The sequence below is a fragment of the Amblyraja radiata genome, chromosome 2 (assembly GCF_010909765.2).
Source record: "Amblyraja radiata isolate CabotCenter1 chromosome 2, sAmbRad1.1.pri, whole genome shotgun sequence".
Lineage (NCBI taxonomy): Eukaryota > Metazoa > Chordata > Chondrichthyes > Rajiformes > Rajidae > Amblyraja > Amblyraja radiata.
The window spans coordinates 70,783,956-70,796,523 of NC_045957.1; the positions used below are offsets into that span (position 1 = coordinate 70,783,956).

General features: G+C 46.7%; 1 protein-coding gene across 1 annotated transcript in view; it reads left to right on the forward strand.

Moving 5' to 3' along the window:
• limd1 (LIM domain containing 1) overlaps positions 1–12,568 on the forward strand; it is an 86,804-nt gene that overhangs the window by 21,700 nt on the left and 52,536 nt on the right. The window lies entirely within an intron of this gene.

Genomic DNA, 12,568 nt, shown 5'->3' on the forward strand with positions numbered 1-12,568 from the left:
TGGATAGACTTGGTTTATACTCTCTAGAATTTAGGAGATTGAGAGGGGATCTTATAGAAACTTATAAAAATTCTTAAGGGGTTGGACAGGCTAGATGCAGGAAGATTGCTCCCGATGTTGGGGAAGTCCAGGACAAGGGGTCACAGCTTAAGGATAAGGGGGAAATCCTTTAAAACCGAGATGAGAAGAACTTTTTTCACACAGAGAGTGGTGAATCTCTGGAACTCTCTGCCACAGAGGGTAGTCGAGGCCAGTTCATTGGCTATATTTAAGAGGGAGTTAGATGTGGCCCTTGTGGCTAAGGGGATCAGAGGGTATGGAGAGAAGGCAGGTACGGGATACTGAGTTGGATGATCAGCCATGATCATATTGAATGGCGGTGCAGGCTCGAAGGGCCGAATGGCCTACTCCTGCACCTAATTTCTATGTTTCTATGTTTCTATTTAATTGAAACATGGCATACAAGTTGACAGGGTGGTGCAGAAGTTGTTTGGCCTGTTTGCTTTCATCAGTAAGGGTGTCAGTGCAGGGGTACGGGGATGTTAAGATGCAATTGGACAAAATTTGGCCAGAGGGAGAGGTAGGGGAAAGTACATTTATAAAGTTTAAAATACGTTGTTCTGGTACAACAAGGAAGGAGACTTTACTAAATCCGGTTCTAGGTGGGTTAAAGGTGCCACATTTCAGTTGGGGAATAGTAATCATGATGTCATAAGGTTTGGCTTAATTAGGGAAAAGAGGTAGGTGTGATCCAAACTAAAATAATTAATTGGAGGAGGCCTTTTTCAATGGATGGGGAAAGATCAGAAAATATTTGGTTGAACTGGAACCAAAGTTTGGCAAGTAAAATTGCAATTGAACCTTTTTGGAAGAGATGGTTTAAGTACAGTTGAAGCATATTCCTGTGAACAGCAAAAAAATAAACAAATCCAGAGCTACTTGGTTGATGGAAGAGGCATGGAGGAAGTTAAGGTAAAATAGACTGTCTATGATGAGTAAACTAAAAGCAAGGGGTGACCGTGAGATAAGCTGTAAACAAGTTTTAATAAATAGGTGGGAGCAGTCAGAAAGTGAGAACGGAAAAATGAGGATAGACAAGACAATAGGAGTTGCAAAATGCAGAGTAAGAAGTCAGCCCGGCAGGTTAGGTTGAGCATGTCCTCCACTCCCAGACGAAAGGTAAAGAGGAAAAAAACAGCAAGTTGAGCAAATATAATGTATTATGTAACCATTTTCAGAGACGTACAAATGAATGTGAAACTGGCCAGATCTTTCTATGCCATTTGGATACAGGAGTGGTGCATGAGGATTGGAGAGTGGTGCATGTTACTGCTTTGGACTGGAAGTGTTTTCTCTGAGGAAGAGAACATTGAGGGGAGATTTGACAGAACTAATTAAAGTAATGAGGAATCAGGACATAATGGACAGTGAGAAGCTGTTCCTTTTATGGCGGAATTTAGGACTAGAGGTCATAAAAACAAATAAAGGGTAAGAAAATTAAGAGTGAGGTGAAGAAAAGCATTTGCAGGTGGCAGGTGGTTGGAATTTGGAATGCACTGCCTGCGGTTGTGATGCAGCGAGTTCCATTGTGGCCTTCAAGCGGGTATTGGATTATTTTTAGTGCAGAAAAATTGATGATGCTTTGGCAAAGGGGTGGAACTAGTGAATTCCTCTGGTAGGAAGCTAGTACAGACATAATGGGCTGAATATCCTCCTGTCCATTATACAACGATTCCCCTTGAAATGAGTGACCCAACTCTCTCTCTCTCTTCAGGTTGCAGGACAGCAACACGTAGTAGAGCTTCTGCCTCGATGCTCCAGTGATCTGGGTTCAATCCTGGGTGCCCTGGTTTCCTCCCCCATGCCAAAAATTGCTAATTGGTAGGTTAGTTGACTAAGTTATTTCTGGTATGTAAGTGAGTACAGTGACAGAATGGGATTAGTACAAATGGGTTGGCATGGACACAGTGGGCTGAAGGGCCTGTTTCAGTGCTGTATCACTACGAGATGTTCATTGACATGCTGAACTCACACTTTTTTTTAAAATGTATAATCAGTGAACCAGATATACTTTATAACTATTTGGCACTTTCTAAATTTAAACTCCCATTCTTTTATGGGGGGGTTTCATCACATGTAGATCATTTGGCTAAGCTTCTGTATGAATATTTGAGTATTATCATTATTATACCACATTATTTTGGTGACATGATGCACTGTTACATTACTGGCCTGGTAATATAAAGAGCTGAACTAACAACTTGAGTTCAAATCCCACCATGGCAGCTGTGGAATTTAAATTCAGTTAATAATCTGCTTTTTCAATCTTACACCAAGGTTTTCAATCCAAACAACGGAAATTGTTAAATGCGAAAAGGGTGGGGTTGGGTAAATCAAATTCCTCGTATGTTGCAAAACATACTTGGTTAATAAAGTATGATTATGACTGATGGGTAAACCACGTTAAATTGTGTAGCGGTAGCTAAGCTGAGGCTGGCATTCAAAGAAAGAGTATATGATTTGCAACAAGTATATATTTCCTTATGCCCAATAGGAATAGTGGTCCAAAACTGGATGACAAGAGAAATTAAAAAATTGTATTAAAACTAAGGAAAACACATAATATTGTGCTGAAAAGCAGCAAGCTTGAGGTTTGGGAGAGGTTTAGAAATTCACAGAGGATGACCAAGAAATTAATAAAGAAAGGGAATATGAAATTAGAGAGTGTAAGAGCATGTATAGGTGTGTAATAAGAAAAAAGACCAATGAGAGCAAGTAACAGAGGGAGAATTTTTAATGGGGAGAATGGAAAATACACTATAAACGATATGATACCAAGACTTGTAGAAATAATATTGAGCAGAGTCAATCATGAGAGGAAACAATGTTTTTCGTTGTTTTGTAGAGTTATTAGGTGGAGAGATGAGGGGGGATCAAAAAATGTCATGTATTCTGATTCTGGTAAGGGTTTCTGACAAAGGAAATTGTTGGTCAGAATTAAAGCACGTTGAGAGGATAACGCACTAACGTGGATTGTGCGTTGGTTAACAGACAGAAAATAAAGAGCGGGAATAAATGCGGCCTTTTCAGGTTGGCAGGAGGTGATTCGTACAGTGTGGCAGGGATTGGTGCTTTGGTCTGAACTATTCACAAGCTGTCAATGATTTGGCTGAGAAGACCAAACAGTATTTTCAAGATTGCTCTTGAAAGGGAAACTAAGTGAAGAGGTGAATATTGGAGGATCAAAGAGGTTTCAAGAAGATATGGACATTCTCAGTGAGATGACAACAATAGAGCAGATGGTATACAATGTTGAAAATGTGAAAATAACATTTTTTAAATGGCGAGAACATGAGAATTGGTAACGTTCAATGTCATCAAGGTTTTCTTATGCACAGGTCACTGAAAGCACAGTATAGGCAAGACAGAGATTATTTAAATATTGAGGGAATCAATAAATATGGGTATAGTTCAGGAAAGTGGTTTGACAAATATTAGCCCGGAGCTTTTTGAAGGGTGGAAACATAGAAAATAGGTGCAGGAGGAGGCCATTCGGCCCTTCGAGTCGGCACCGCCATTCAATATGATCATGGCTGATCATCCAAAATCAGTACCCCGTTCTGGCTTTTTCCCCCATATCCCTTGATTCCCTTAGCCCTAAGAGCTAAATCTAACTCTTTCTTGAAAACATCTAGTGAATTTGCCTCCACTGCCTTCTGTGGCAGAGAATTCCACAGATTTACAACTCTCTGGGTGAATTTTTTTCCCCCTCATCTCAGTCCTAAATGGCCTACCCCTTATTCTTAAATTGTGACCCCCTGGTTCTGGACTCCCCCAACATTGGGAACATTTTTCCTGCATCTAGCCTGCCCAATCCTCTAAGAATTTTATATGTTTCTATAAGATCCCTTCTCATCCTTCTAAATTCCAGCGAATATGAGCCCAGTCGACCCATCCATTCATCATATGTAAGTCCCACCATCCTGGGAATTAACCTGGTGCACCTACGCTGCGCTCCCTCAATAGCAATAATGTCCTTCCTCAAATTAGGAGACCAAAATTCCACACAATACTCCAGGTGCGGTCTCACCAGGGCCCTGTACAACCTCACCAGGGCCCTGTACAACTGCAGTAGGACCTCCTTGCTCCTAAACACAAAGCCTCTCGCAATGAAGGCCAACATGCCATTAGCTTTCTTCACTGCCTGCTGTACCTGCATGCTTACTTTCAGAGACTGATGTAGAAGAACACCCAGGTCTCGTTGCACCTCCCCTTCTCCTAATTTGACACCATTCAGATAATAATCTGCCTACCTGTTCTTGCCACCAAAGTGGATAACCTCACATTTATCCACATTATACTGCATCTGCCCACTCACCCAACCTATCCAAGTCACCCTGCAGCCTCATGGCATCCTCATCGCAGCTCACACTGCCACCCAGCTTTGTGTCATCCACAAACTTGGAGATTCACATTTAATTCCCTTGTCTAATTCGTTAATATATATTGTAAACAACTGGGGTCCCAGCACCGAGCCTTACGGCACCCTACTAGTCACTGCCTGCCATTCTGAAAAGGACCCGTTAATTCCTACTCTTTGTTTCCTGTCTGCCAACCAGTTCTCTATCCATGTCAATACCCTTCCCCCCAATACCACGTGGTCTAATTGTGCACACTAATCTCTTGTCTGGGACCTTGTCAAAGGCTTTTTGGAAGTCCAGATACACCACATCCACTGGCTCTCCCATATCCATTCTACTTGTTACATCCTCAAAAAATTCCAAAAGATTAGTCAAGCATGATTTCCCCTTCATAAATCCATGCTGACTTAGACCAAGCCCATCACTGCTTTCCAAATACGCTGCTATCACATCTTTAATAATCGACTCCAGCACCTTCCCCACAACCGATGCAAGGCTAACTGGTCTATAATTTTCTCTCCCCCTCCTTTCTTAAAAAGTGGAGTTACATTGGCTACCCTCCAGTCCACAGGGACTGATCCAGAGTCGAGAGAACATTGGAAAATGAGTACCAATGCATCCACGATTTCTAGGGCCACCTCCTTGAGTACTCTGGGATGCAGACCATCAGGCCCTTGGGATTTATCGGCCTTCAGTCCTAACAGTTTACCTAGCGCCATTACCTGATTAATGTGGATTCCCTTCAGTTCTTCCCTCCCATCAGATCCTTGGTCCCCTTGTATTTCCAGATTCGCGCTTGAAAAAGACTTAAAATAAGACTCGGACTCGAGAGTAATTAACAAGCTTCCATTGTAATCACCACCTTGAGTCTCCCTGTGCATGCGTACAATTGCGCAAGACATTCAATAGGCTAATCATATTTTAATACACAACATTCCTCCCCATTTAACTTGGAGGCAGGTAACACAATTTCACCTTCACAGTATATGATCTTTTACTCCAAATATAATTGACTAATACCTGTACTCTGTTCCCAAGTTGTATTATTAAAGTCATCTTACAATTACATCATCATAACCGTAATAATCATGCTTAAACTTGGCACTTATGATTTTTTACATTCCACCCATCTTCCTTAAGCATGGTGTGGCAAACCATATACATTACACATTGCTTTATGTGTTTTCATTTATAAAGAACAAAATCCTCAAATCTTTTAGGTGTTCTTTTAGTCCTATTAGACCTGCGTCTCTCAGTCTGAGTTGGAATTTGCATGTTATCTGCGATATCAGGCTCTGGTTGTGGTTGTGGTTGTGATGTTGTGTTATCACTATGGGCTAGAGGTTTGTCCCTCTCTGAAGTTCTTTCAGAAGTTTGTTGAGTACTGAGCTCATGGCATCTTGCAAACTGTGTATACTACTCGGTGGACTTAGACTTGGACCCGGCATGTTCAGGCTAGCTAGATTTGACAGCAATCCAGGGTACTTCCTCAACCAGTCTCTTCCCAATAGGCTTGCACCTTTCCTTACTACCACTAGGGTCAGCGTTTCTGGCTTCCTGTGAGGATCGAGCTGTACCTGTACCGCTGCTTGTCAGAAAATGTCAACCGTCTCTCCCGTGTAGGATTTCAGCTTAAGGCTACAGGGATCTTGTCTGGGGTCCTGACCGAGTTTTCTGAAGACTTCTTCTGGTACGATAGTCCATGGACTTCCAGTGTCAACTTCTAGTTGTACCTCCCTGCCGTTCACTATCAAAGTGGCTGTATACGGTTCAGAGTTCGTCAATTTGTTAATTGATTCATCTTCCAAGTGGCTCATACAATCCTCTGATGAATTTGAATCAGTCTCCTCCAAGTGGTTTGCTTTTTTCTGGAATCGTCTCCTCCTCTGCTGGTAAGCTCTAACAGCATCCCAGTGGCTTTGGGTGTGACCTGTTCCCGAGCACCTAAAGCACCTAACATTTCGGATTTTACACGTTGCTGGCTCATGGCTGCCACCACATCTCCAGCACTTCTTGGAGTATTGAACCATATCTGTGGATGCCCTTGGTGGACTCCATGTCTTCTTTAGTCCAGACGCCTTCCTTTGAAGCTGATGGACGGGGGTAAAATCATCTTGAGGCCTTCCGATCTTCTTGATCTGCTCTACATCTTGTTTAGCAACCTCCATCGCTGTCGTAATATTGACTGCGTTCTCGAAGGTTAATTTCGGTGCACCCACCAGTTTTCGCTGGATGTTAATATCTGCACATCCTACCACTAACCTATCCCTTAGCATATTCTCCAGTTCCTTAAAATTACACCCCTCACTTAACTGTCGAAGCTTTGCTAGGAACCGAGGGATTGTTTCACTTGCTTGCGTGCATGTATAAAACCGATATCTTTGCACTATTTCTGTTGGTTTTGGCGAGAAATTAGCAATTATTGCCTCCTTACATTCCTCGTACATTTTACTAGTGGGCTTAGCTGGCTGCAGCAATGCCCTTAGGGTGTGATAACCCTTGCTTCCTAAAGGGCCTGTCCCACTTATGTGTCCTTGGCTCGCAAATTACGCGACCTCGTGGTCGTGTTGAGCTGAGACGGTCGAGCGAAAGTCGAGCGCGATTACATGCGTACTCACAGCCGTCTGGAGCGCGTGACGTCATTTGAAGATGGACACAAAACTGGAGTAACTCAGCGGGACCGGCAGCATCTCTGGAGAGAAGGAATGGATGACGTTTCGTGTCGAGACTCTTCTTCAGTCTGAAAAGAAGGGTCTTGATCCGAAACGTCACCCATTGCTTCTCTCCAGAAATGCTGTCGGTCCCGCTGAGTTACTCCTGCATTTTGTGTCTATCTTCAATTTTCTTTTCTCTGGGAGTAGAAGTGGGGGCGGATCCGGATCGGCAACGGCCGTGAGCCCCAGGCCGAGTTCGACGATCGTTTACCTGCTTCTGCTGCTGTTGAAGGTGAGACGTTGCGTCGCGCCAGGGTCTTGGGCCTGTCCCACTTTGGCCGTCAGTTCCACGACAGGCTGTTGGCGCGCGAAGATTTAGTTCACTGCAAGAATTTTGGAGCCCCGCGCGATGTTGAGACCGGCCCCGCACAACTCCATACCCCTCCGCGCTTCTAAGTTGGGCCGGCCCCGCGCGGCCAAACGATGCCCGTACGCCTCAAGCGACCACGAGGTCGCGTAATTTGTGAGCCAAGGACGCGCAAGTGGGACAGGCCCTTAAGGAACAATGCTCTTTGCTTATCTTCTTTAGTGATAACATTTGAAGTGAGCCAAGCCTCTAAGACTTCGGTCCATTCCTCAAAAGTATACCCAGATTCTAAAACCCCTGTCTCACGGTGTGAGTCCACCCACGAGTGATCCCGAGTTTAAAACAAATCAAACTCGTGGTAATCACATAGAATTAATGTAGCGGGAACGTCGGAACTTGTGGACGTATCTTAGCGACTCGTAACGCTAACGGCAGGTACTCGGGAAACTTGTAACTCGTGAAAAGCTTTCAACATGATGAAAGATTTCCATGAGTCAAATTTACTCTTGAAGTAAAAATTTTAAACTTTTAAACTCGTTGTAAGAACGTAGTAGCCCGTGAGTTTACCGTAGTGACTCGTGACTCTACCGTGGGCACTCTTTAACTCAGCGGGACAGGCAGCATCTCTGGAGAGAAGGGATGGGTGACGGGATGACGTTTCCAAAATTCTGCTGCGTCTTTGTGTTATTCCAGCACTGTGTGTTCACTTTTTGTCAACCAGCATCTGCCCTTTCTTGTGTATGACCTTATTTGTATCCGTGGCAGTTGATTGTCGCTCCTTTCAGTTTCCCAGGGGGTCGGGACGGGAGGGAAAGGTGGGGGGGGGGGGGGGGGGGGGGGGGGGGGTGGGGGGAGGGGGTTTGGGGTGACAGTATGGGAGTCAAGTGTACGAGAGGTGTACTAACTGTGTGGGCAGACACTTTGGTAGTGATTGCCCATTGGGTTCACTGTCGAATGCTGTTCTTTTGATTGCTGTTCTTTTCCTGCTAACAGAATCCCATCCTCGTCGCCAAATTGTTGTGTATTCACACTTGAAACGGACTTAAAATAAGACTCGGACACAAGAGTAAGTAACAAGCTTCTTCTATTGTAATCGCAACCTTGAGTCTCTCTGCGCATGCGTACAATTGCGCAAGACATTCAATATGCTAATCATATTTTCATATACAACAGTACTCGTTTAACTGTTCTGCTATTTCCTTGTTTTCCATTATAAATTCACCTGTCTCTAAGGAATCTACATTAATCTTCACTAATTTTTTCCTTTTTACATACCAAAATAAACTTTTACAGTCAGTTTTTATATTCCCCGCAAGCTTTCTTTCATGCTCTCCCCCCCCCCCCCCCCCCCCCCCTTCATTAACCCCTTTGTCCTCCTCTGTTTAGTTCTAAATTTCTCCCAGTCCTCCAGTTTGCTGCTTCTTCTGGCCAATTTATATGCCTCTTCCTTGGATTTAACACTATCCTTGACTTCCCTCATCAGCCACGGTTCAGCTGCCTTCCCAGTTTTATTTTTTTGCCAGACAGGGATGAACAATTTTTGGAATTCATCCATGCGGTCTTTAAATCTTTGCCATTGCATCTCCACCCTCAACCCTTTAAATATAATTTGCCAGCCTATCTTAGCCAATTCCTGTCATACCTTCAAAGTCTCCTTTATTAAATTTCAGAACCCTAGTCTCTGAATTAACTGTGTCACTCTCCATCCTAATGCACAATTCTACCATATTATGGTCACTGTTGCCCAAGAAACCTTGCACAACAAGATCGCTAACTAATCCTTCCTCTTTACACAATACCCAGTCTAGGATGGCCTGCCCTCCAGTCGGTTCCTCTACATATTGGTTTAAAAACTGTTGAGTAAATCACACATACCTACGGATCTGGTACAACAGTATTTATTATGTAACGTATACAACACACAGCAGCATGTTAATTCTACCATGCTGTATCACCAACTAACAGCACATGTTGGGTTGCGATAATATGAATGGTGTAGCAGTAGGCGGAGCTTATATTAATAAAGCACTACATTGGTTAATAACCAATCTACAAAAACCAATCCCGTATACATTCCAGGAAATCCTCCTCCTCAGCTGTTACCAATTTGTTTGGCCCAATCTATGTGTAGATTAAAGTCGCCCATGATAACCACTGGAGAAACTCAGCGGATGACCACCCCCGGGCCGCGGAGCTTGAACCGCGGGACTGACTTACCGTCGCCCGGCGGGGTATCGCCTCAGCGCAGAGGGAGAAGAGGGAAGAGACAGTAACTCTAAGACTTTTGCCTCCATCACAGTGAGGAGGTGCTTGGTGAACTCACTGTGGTGGATGTTAATTTGTGTTTATTGTGTGTTGTTATTATTACATGTATGGCTGCAGGCAACAACATTTTGTTCAGACCGAAAGGTCTGAATGACAAATAAAGGATTCAATTCAATCTATGGAGAGACGGAACAGGCGACGTTTGACTATTCCTTCTCTGCATAGATGCTGCCTCACCCACTGAGTTTCTCCAGTAATTTTGTCTACCTTCAATTTTTCCAGCATCTGCAGTTCTTTCTTAAACATGATAACTGCCGGACCTTGGCTACACGCATCCCTAATTTCCTGCTTGATGCTATCCCCAACCTCCCTACTGTTGTTTGGTGGTTTGTATACAAGAGGCACGACTGACTGAATGGTGTTCTCCCCTGCTCATATTCCTTATGATTGCCCGTTCATGGGAATGGTAGGCATTGCCCTGAAGATAGACACAAAATGCTGGAGTAACTCAGCGGTTCAGGCAGCACCTCCGGAAAGAAGGAATGGGTGACGTTTCGGGTCGAGACCCTTCCTCAGACTGAGGCTCAGGGGAAAGGGAAATGTTGTAGCGGCCCGCAAGTAATCGAACCCTGCGGTCAGGTGCTTCGGTCGAGTGACTATGGGGAGGGGTTTGTGTTCGCGCGCTTTCTGGGCGATACCCCTTCAGTCGTTCTCGACCACCGTTGTGGTTTGACCTTTGTATTGGCTGTGTTGTGTTACTGATTTTGGAAATCGACTCTCATCTCAACTCGCCAAATTGGTGACCCCGACGCACCCAATCGAAAATTGTACGCCAGCATGCAAGATAATTACGCTCCTGCTGCCGATGCCCATCAAAATGCCGTCGGCCCCAAACTGGCCCGATCAGCCGCAAGTGTGGTTCGCACACGTTGAGGCAGTTTCATCTGCGCCGCATCGTCGCGGACGAAACAAAATACTTCCATGTGGTGGGAGCCCTGCCGCAAGAGTCCGTCTCCCATCTGCTGCCTTATCTGAGTGATCCTCCAACGATTGCCAAATACGACGGCCTCAAGGCCCTCCTGTTACACATCTTCGGGCTCAGCCGCCGGGACCGTGCTGCCCGCATCCTACACGTGGACGGTTTGGGGGATCACAGGCCGTCCGTCCTCATGGCCGAGATGCTCACACTCATGGACGGCCATCGCCCGTGCCTGTTGTTTGAACAGATGCCCGACGATGTCCGCCTAATGCTCGCTGGCGCAGATTTCTCCGATCCTCAGCAGCTCGCGAAACGGGCCGACCAAGCACCAAGATATCTGCGCCATTAACTGCGTGATCGCACCAGCGTTTCTTTTGCCTTGGCGGGTGCGCGAGGAGGCCCCGCCCACGTCTTCCAGCGAAGAATCACAGCAGCGTCCCGGGACTCGTGGTAGACACCGTTGGTGCTACTATCACCTCCGCTACGTCTGTAGAGGCGATCGCGATCGTACCAAACAACCGCCTCTACGTCCGCGATCGCTGACCCATGGTCTCGGCCAATCGTCTGTAGAGGCGATCGCGATCGTACCAAACAACCGCCTCTACGTCCGCGATCGCTGACCCATGGTCTGTCCGGCAGCAGCGACACCTTGGCTGCGTCTCGGAATTCACAACTGATATCCGACACGTCGCCAGGAAGCTTAACGTCGTTGCCGACGCCTTGTCCCGCCCCGCAATTCCCTCAGTTTCGGCCGTCGCCCACGGCGTTGACTGCTGCGAGAGCCTACCGCACCGCCAGTGCTGGCCTTCGGCTCGACAAAGTGCCTTGCGGTGCGGCCGGTACCATGGTCCAATGCGACGTCTCCACGGGGCACGCTCGCCTGGTCATCCCCGTTAGTTGGAGACGGCGGGTTTTCGACGCTATTCATGGCCCGGTCCATCCGTCCATACGTGCGACGTCGGCCCTGTTGGCAGCTAAGTTCGTCTGGCACGGGCTCCGCAAGCAGGTAGCTGCCTGGTACCGCTCCTGTATCCCGTGTCAGACCTCCAAGATCCAGTGGCACGTACGGCCGCCGGCGCAGGAGTTCGCGGTCCCCGAGGGAAGTTCCTGCACCCAAGGGACTGTGGGTTCCTTGCCACAGTCCCGCGGCACCACTCACCTGCCCACCATCGTGGACTGTTTTACGCGGTGGCCGGAGTCAATCCCACTTTCGGATACCTCCGCCGAGGCCTGCGCCCGGGCTATGGCGGCCCACTGGATTGCCTGGTTCGGGGTGCCCTCCGACATCTCCACGGACCGAAGTGCCCAGTTCACTTCCTTGTGACCTACGGCGCCCAGTTGCACCACACGACTGCCTACCACCCGCAAGCCTTGTTTTGCCGGCCCCTCGTGTTATGCCCGCCCTGCTTTCGCGAACCACGAGTACCGGTCGTCTCAACCGGGTCCCTGCTCGGTTCCGCACCTCGTGTTCTGGGGGGGGGCCGCAAGTAATCGAACCCTGCGGTCAGGTGCTTCGGTCGCGTGACTATGGGGAGGGGTTGGTGTTCGCGCGCTTTCTGGGCGATGACCCTTCAGTCGTTCTCGACCACCGTTGTGGTTTGACCTTTGTATAATTGGCTGTGTTACTCCGTTGATTTGGTCATTTTGTTAATAAAACTGATTTTGGAAATCGACGCTCGTCTCAACCCGCCAAAATGTGAGATATAGAACAAATGAATGAAAGATTTCGGGCCGAGATCCTTCTTCAGGCTTAATGAAGGATTGCCCTGAATGGCAGATTCTTGGAGAGGCGCTGCCCCTTTAAGACCAGGGTTGCCCGCACATTGATCTGCGTCGTTCCCCAGCGAAGTGGCCCTCGGCCAGTGTGCGTCCGCCTGCCCGT